The following is an 8138-nucleotide window of genomic DNA, read 5'->3' on the forward strand; positions in this document are numbered from 1 at the left end:
GTGAGACTACAAACACTCTTTTCTCGGTCAAATAGGCACCAAATTCAAAATTTATGTTACATTTCGACTACATATATAACCCACTTTCAATAAAGATTAATGTTTCCACGGGTGAAATGCTTCTTTAAACAAATCTAACACAATGTCCAGTCCTCATCTCACACTAAATACTAAAGGTTGGTCTAAAAGTAGTGGAATTTTAATATGTACATGAATGTTCTTAACTAGTATTTAACTTGAATTTTGATAATACAAACAAACAAAAAATGCAAACAAGGATCTCAATGTTCTCTCAATGTTTTAATGTCCAACAAGTATTTTATTACAGTTTACCTGATGAAACTGGAAATTGATTATCAAAGTTGTGTTTATTTAAAACTTAATTTAATAACTTAAATACAAAAATGTATAATTTGACAATTTTTACACTTGAGGGTCAATATTTCCTGTTTCACTAGTTTATTGTGGCTGCCTTGACACAGCCGAGATGGTCACACCTACAGTGACTTCATGTTCTGCATGATAACTCATAATAAGAAGAATGGGATGTTGTCCATATGTGATGCTTAAACTACGGCCACCAAAGTGTAAAATACAAAATGACTGTAATTCTGTAACAGATATAATTTATTCTTGGATCCCCATTAGCTGCCACTGAGGTAGAAGATACTCTTCTCCACACATAACAAAACATACATATAAAAAGAAACATATAACATCTAGACATCGCAACACATCCAGTTAGATTCTGTCGTAGTTATTCTGCCAGTTACTTAACAATGGGGTATTATTAATGTCTTTATTTAAGAAGTCTTAAAAAACTTGCCTTACTAAGTGCTTCAGTAATTATAGTTGGTAACTTGTTCTATACACTCACTGGTGGACTCAGTGGGGATGTCCTTCCAGTAGAGGAAACATGATAAAGTGGACAAAACACAATACAATGCGTTCAAGCGTCCAGACTAAGCCGTTTGAATGCATTTAAGGTGATTAAATGCATCACAATTTTCTGCATGCTGGTCCCATTTTTATTTTGTTAGCCCCTGGCCCTCAAACAGCCTGTACACACTGCATCTGTTCTAAGTTGTTGTTTAACTAGATAACCCCCAGTAGCCTGCCTGGTAGTGTGAGTACGTTGGTCTCTCGCATAATTTATTTTTGAGTACAGATAATTTGGTTGTTCACTATAACCAATTTTCCTAAAGGAACTCATTAGACTGCATACAGTCTCCTCTCTGAGCCATAAGAGTCAGGCATGCTCTCTGTTCGTACTCAAACCTAACGAACAGGGCAATGCGAGCCTTGCAGCTTTATTCTGGGCTATTTGGAGCTTAGACAAATCTTTTTCGGCTGCACTCGACCACACTGCTGAGCAGTAATTAAGGTGAGATAAAACTAGTGCTTGTGTCTAGAGGTATTTCACAACCTATTTTCTTAACAATATTTTGAATGTTTCTCCCATGACAGCTGCCCTTTGCAGAATCAAACAAGCAAATCTGCCTCTCGAGCCTTTTCAATATCCAAGCCTTTGAGTGGCAGCCATAGCTGATTATCATTATTAGTGGCATGTCTTGCCCTAAACATTTTGGTTTTTGCTACATTCAAAACAAGTCTGTTCTCACATATCCAATCAACTAATAATTATAGTTCAGATAGCAGAGTGTGCCCTTAAAACACACGGCATGTCATTGGTTAATATTGAAAAAAGTAGTCACTATAAGCATTTAGGGGAGGAAAAACTACAGCTAAAATAGATACAGCCTAATGTCACTGGAGGTAAAATGCCATAATATTCAGTCTGGTTACTAAGCTGAGAGCCACTGGCTTTTGTATGTCCCTAGATTTTTCATTAGGACTAGGTTACTAGGTATATCTAAGACATATTAGCTGCAATGCAAACAATTTCTCCCTGCCTGAATCAAACTGTCGCAGATGACTTGTCTAACACAAGACAAACAGTCCTCAGACGAGCCAAACAGTGATTAGTGAGTTCCCATGACGCTGTGTTTAGGGATATTATCAAGGACTGAGTACAAAATAGAAATTACCTGTAAGCCTGTCAGGGAAAGTTCCCCCCTGTCATGAGTCCCCCTCAGCTGGAGGGACTTTTTCAGTTTAGTCCTGGGTCTATTTATAATCTGTCGCTGACACATAGAGCAGCTGGGAATATAATGTAGCCACCAAAAACACACACACAGTAAACACCGTGTTCACAACCTGAATGATACAAGTTGATTTAAAGGTTTCATATCAAACACTGATCTTTTGATTCAATACAACTTCATTATTATGTTTTCCAAATATGTAAAGTGTATTTATAGAATTACATAACTAGGCTGTCCTCTGATTCACTGATGTGTACTTCCTCGCAAAAGGCTGCAAGCAAAAGGATCTAAGCTAATGAGTTCACTAACTGGAGCCCAGAAAAAAAGGTCATTTTACATGTATTAGAAAGACACACAGTTTTTGATAGCAAAGTTTAAATATTACGCAGTGACTATCTTTTAAGCTGCATTAATTGATTTTTTTGGGCCATTTGGGGCAAGGGCACTTTTGAAGAGCTGTCGTCCATCTTTATATAGTTTGATGGTCTCCACCAACTCCTGTCTGCTGATTGCTGAGCAGGTAGTGTACAGTGGATTTTTAGAGATATTCGCTAAAATTAAAAATTACTCTGAGGAGAGCAATGGGACTGAACCCTAACAGTAAAGTCGAAAACCAAAACAATTAGCTTAAAGACCATAAAGACTATAAGCTAAGGGAACTCTCTGAGTTTGGTGGTAATAGTCTGTATGTTAGCAAATAAGAGCCTTTCACATTACACATAGTCATTTGATCCATTATTAATATAAAAATATTGATCAGTGCAGTTTTAAAATCTTTAATCAAAAAACTACATAAAAGGAGGACACATATTCATATGATATACAACATTTTGAGACACTGGAAAATTGAGGTTAATTCACAATTCATATTCAGAATCAAATGGAAGTGATGATCACATTCACATAGCTTTAGGAACGAAGGATGCTAAGTATTAGGGCTCTGGAGTAAGCATTAGCACTGATTGAGTAACTTTTTTGGGGTCTGGAGCTTTAAATTTAACCTCAGCGTTTTACACAGTATTCTTTTACACAGTCTTGAAATTCAAGTCAGTCTATGAATGTGTTCTTATCGAGTTTAAAGCATTCAGTACATCACAGGGAGGAATGTTTACATTAGTCTTGGTAATAATACATGACATGTATGGCTTTTGTTTTGGATTTGCACAAGGAAGCTGTATGGGTCCCCTGCTTTTCTTACTATGTATGCTGATACTATCACACAGCACAATGATCATTCATTTCCACAGTGGCAGTAGTATACAAATACACTGTATGAATGTCAAGTCACATGACACTGCTTGACTGGAATCAGCAAACAATAAATAGATGAATGATGATGGGGTTTTTTAAGATCCCCTCCAGACACATATTAAGACATATATACAATAGTCTGATTGAAACAATATTGTGTATCTGATATATTTTTTCTTCAAAAAAAAAGGAAAATTTCCACATTAAAATCTTAAAAAAGGCATCTACTCCTACTCCTATACTGGACTAAATTATTTGTGATGCCAAAAATCGTGCTCATAGGTCTGGCCCCTTAAAATCAGATTTTCAATGAGTACACACAGAGAAGGTTTCCCCTTTCAAACCGCAGATGAATGTGAAAACATCCTTCTAGCGTCGAACTCTTTACTGTGCAGAATAATGTATGTGCAAACATCACACAGGAAAAAAACACAGAGGAGGGGAGCTTTAAATAAAGTCAAAACTGTCCTCTTGCCAAAAGAGATTGCTTTTTTTTAAGAATCTGAAGGTACCAAATAAAAGGACAGAAAGACACATTTTCAGGCCTTGGTAAGTGAGCCTTAAAAAAAAAAAAAAGACATATTTATGTGCTCTTTATGTGACCAACGTGTCTCAAAGATTTTTTAGCATGTCTCATTGCATCCAATAATGACATTAGGGGCTTCAGTAATTGTATAATTATTACGGCTATTACAGCAGAGGGAAACACTGATTGGACCATAAAAAGACATCAGCTCCACATATTTGCAGTCTCACATGGTCTGATCCAAGTACATGCTGTCCTAATCTCCCAGTGCTAAGTGATTCATCCTGCTCCCAGGACAGTCTCTGGTTGTTTCTTTTACAGGACTGAACCTCCCTATCAGTGTCCCCCTCCATCCTCCATGTATCCCAGCAGTTCACTCTGCAGGCCCACTTGGAAACAGCTGCATTCGGGTGGGTAAAAATAAAGCAAGAAAGAAGGAAGAGCAGAGGGGAGTCTCCACATGTGGGAATAGCAGTTTTTCAAAGTTGGTGTTTTGCCAGCGCTCCATCATGGTGGGATTCTGTTTATCTGAGAAACTATTCTTGGAATTGCATTTCCTGGTTCCTGTGGTTTAGTGACAGCTCTTAATTTAGAAATGAATGGATTGTGTCACATTAAACAGGGGTTTTCACTGCACATAGGGATATAATGCCTAATAGACATAACACTAAATTACATACATACCAGTGAAGCAAAGTCCTTCCACAACGTCAGCTTTTCAGGGACTACAGAGCTGCTTTGTTTTTAGCATCATTTTTTAAAAGTCTGTTCAGGGTTAAATAGAGTTGGGGAGGGGATCATGGTGGTAACTAAGAGGTGAAGTCATTTCTAAACAATTCACTTCCTGTCTGCAGGCAGCCACCAGTTGGTGTGCATCCTGTTTTGGAGTTGAGGGCACTGCATAGTAATTGAGTGTATATTCTGACCAATATGGTCAATATTGACAATTATAGGCCAGACCTTTCCCTTTACATTACATAACTACTAATACTTCTACCTCTCAGTGACTTTACCATTCAGAGAAGTTCACATCTGACTTAATACCTTTCATGCTGAATTGCTACATTTACCTGCATTTGATGAAATGGATTGTACATAGTGGATTTTTGCATCCACATGAATACACCTACTTTAAGATTGTCTTGGATAAAGCATCAGCTAAATAAATGTAATGTAACTAACTAATAAACATGGTTGGAAGGAGAACATCAATATTTTATTTACGTTCTCTTTTTAAAAAAAGAAGATGCTGAAAAGTGGTACAAACGTTTAGCCAGAAAACTATCAGAGGATACCTATTTCAGTGCCACCTGAGGCTAAGGACACTTTTTTTACTGTGGTTACTGAAAGATATTTTTATGTACCATTAGAAGTAGAACAGTGGAACAGCAGCAACACGACCACTATTGTCAAACATATAGTAGGTACCACTGCAAATTGCAATTATTTTCAGCTCACAACACCTGAGACTCAAATTCAAAATTAACTTGAGACAACCGGTGTCTTTCTCAGAATGGACAAACACGTATTTGAGATTTACCAATGGTCTTGTAATCAGACCCCTGCCTGTAGCACGCCCTACAGTTCTATCTGTGACCTGTGTAAATATAGCCTGGTTAAGCCAAACACCTGTGAGCTGTCCATCAGAAGCACAGCAAGAGCAGCGAGAGCAGCGCCACAATATTAATAAGGTCACAGAACGTTGAGGTCTCCATGCAACCATGATGCAACAGTCTCATGTATGACCTTTGAACAGACTTTCAGACCATTATATACAATAGCACCATATGCCATTTCATATACAAATAATAACATTCTCCATTATTATATACTTTGCTGTGGTTATAGAAGTTGAGTTGACGCTTTGGGTGGTTGAAGGCTTCTACAGCATTTTTGGCAGTTGCTATGGGGTTCTGGACAGTGTGTAACATTTAGGAGGATCTGTTGTTAGAAATGGAATATACGGTAATATTCATAGGTATGTTTTCCTTAGTGTATAATCACCTGAAAATAAGAATTATTGTGTTTTTGTAACCTTAGAATGAGCTGCTTTGATGTTCTGTGGGTCACTTTTCATGGAATTCGCCATGTTAGCCAGCTATGTTTCTATAGAATGGACAAACCAAACACTGGCTCTTGATAGGGGGGTTTTTTGAGTGTTTTGTGACCACCTTAGTTTCTCCTCCACCCACAGGGTGAAGCGAGGGGGTTGTGTTTTGCAACTACACTGCTAGATACCACTCAAGCCCACACACTGGAACTTTAACAATAAGCTAAAAGTTATACTTTTCACATTATTCATAAAAATATTTGATATAAAAAGTACACAGAAAAATATTGTTTACTGCAACTTGAAAATTAGCTTTACAGTAGTGGTAGTAATAGCAGAAGGCTGTATTGTTGTGGGTCGCTGTGAGTCCAACAATTGTGTGAGTCAACAACAGTTCGCTTTCCTTGAGGCAACTGGTCTTTGTCTCTCAGAGGTGGTTCTGGTACAGCAGTTGGTCATGGTATTTGACACGGTGTTTGGCAGGTCCGAGGAGGCTCATGTGTCTGGTGACCAGACATCACAAGGTTGTCATGACCATCCGTCATCTCTGTGTCTCTGACGGAGCACAGCGCTATAAACCGCTAACTGGAGCAAGAGGAGGACAATGAAGACACTCAGCAGTGACTCAGCTGAAAACACATCATCAACATAACAACTGATATTCCACCATTTCCTGCTTTCCGACTACAACTCAAAATGTATATGTTTGTGGTCACAAGAACACTTAGATGAATTAGTTCAACTCAAATTGTTTGAGGAAATAGATTGCCTTAAACCATTTAAATGTATTACTTCCAACAATTTAAGCATGAAAAAACACTTAATTTACTCAGTTTTCTTCCACTTAAAGCAAATTGATTTTAGATTACCTTGTCCCAAAACAGCAGACATTGATTAAAAGCCAATTTACAGTTTAATCAGAAATTAAAAGCAAAACGGATTTGCCCAATTTTAACTTTTTTTGGCCTTTGGGGCTTACATTTTTTTTTATGAATAAAGTCAAGTTCAACTTAAAGGGGGAAAGCTTGGTCAACTCTTAGGCCATTTTCTTTCGCTGGGTTCTTTCATTTTTGTGCATCAACATGTTTCCTCAACGAGCCTCCCCCTTACAGTCTGGGACGGTGGGTAAATTTCACAACACTCATAAAAAAAACCTCACTTTGCAGGCAACCTCCTCCCCTTTCTACCGCTGCCTGTGATGTTTGCCTTCTTTTACGCCGGGGCCAACTTTTTCGTGTGGGGCAATTATCTACCGAGGTGGGTTAATAACATTTTATACACTAACCGTATTGAGGGCGGCGTGTGCGTTTATGTTGGGGAATCTGCCGTAAAGCCCAGTTCGTCTTTCTCGCTCGTCTCCTCCAGCTCCGTTCCTTCGGCGTTACTTCCTATTTTCCAAATTTTACCGGGACGGTATCCCACCAAAGTTTGCCAAAGGTTGGTTTTCCCGCCTGGGGGTCCGCCTTGGGAAGGGGGGTGGGGGGGGGTTCACCATTTTCCAACCGGATAAAGGGCCCTTTTAACCATCCAAATGATTTTTCTAAACCGGGTTTATTAAAAGCTTCTGAAAAAGTTCCCCTTTAAAAGAAAAATGAGTCAAATGAAAAACACTTTGGGGAGATTAAAAATCTTGTACTGTACAGAATTTAAATGCATTTGAAAAAAAGAGTTGGGTTTTTTAATTCATGGGGAATTTGAGTGATTTGAAATGTTTTGGAGGTATGTTTCAATGTTTTAGCATTAATACATCTTTTTTTATTTAAGATGTGTGTTAGGATTTGGTGTTGAAAAAGAATTGTGATAGACTGGCCTGAGAAACTTGACTGAACAAATATTTTTCAATGCTTATTATACAGACATCCCTTCAATTTTTAATATTTTATTGAAAATTGAATTGAAAAAGTAATTAATTGAAAAAGTTAATTATTAAGAATGTCTTTTCGTTTCACTTAACAATTTAGATATGTTTGTGCCTATCCACAGGTTTCTCTTTCTCCTCCTCAGCAGTAGCCGAATCTGAAAGGGGTGAAATTGGCATCCCCCTATTTGTTTAGCAAAAATTGACTAAAAAACCAGAATTATTTCAGGTTTGACTCATTTCTTTAATTTTTCAACCGCAGCTTTTCAGATCCCAAAAGCTTCAAGGCCACGAGACCCAAAACTTGGACCGTATTTAAAAGACTTGACATGAGACTCAACAATCAAA

At 37.8% G+C, this 8138-nt stretch overlaps 1 protein-coding gene across 1 annotated transcript in view; it reads right to left on the reverse strand.

Moving 5' to 3' along the window:
• Positions 1-2140, reverse strand: part of LOC118338172 (EH domain-binding protein 1-like) — a 12970-nt gene extending 10830 nt beyond the window's left edge. Inside the window, exon 1 of the mRNA XM_035675420.1 lies at positions 2049-2140. The gene's annotated coding sequence lies outside the window, so the exon portion shown is untranslated. The remainder of the gene's footprint in view (positions 1-2048) is intronic.
• Positions 2141-8138: the final 5998 nt, after the last annotated feature.

The sequence above is a fragment of the Morone saxatilis genome, unplaced genomic scaffold (genome assembly GCF_004916995.1).
Source record: "Morone saxatilis isolate NCDOM2014 unplaced genomic scaffold, NCSU_SB_2.0 Contig4, whole genome shotgun sequence".
NCBI classification, from domain to species: domain Eukaryota; kingdom Metazoa; phylum Chordata; class Actinopteri; family Moronidae; genus Morone; species Morone saxatilis.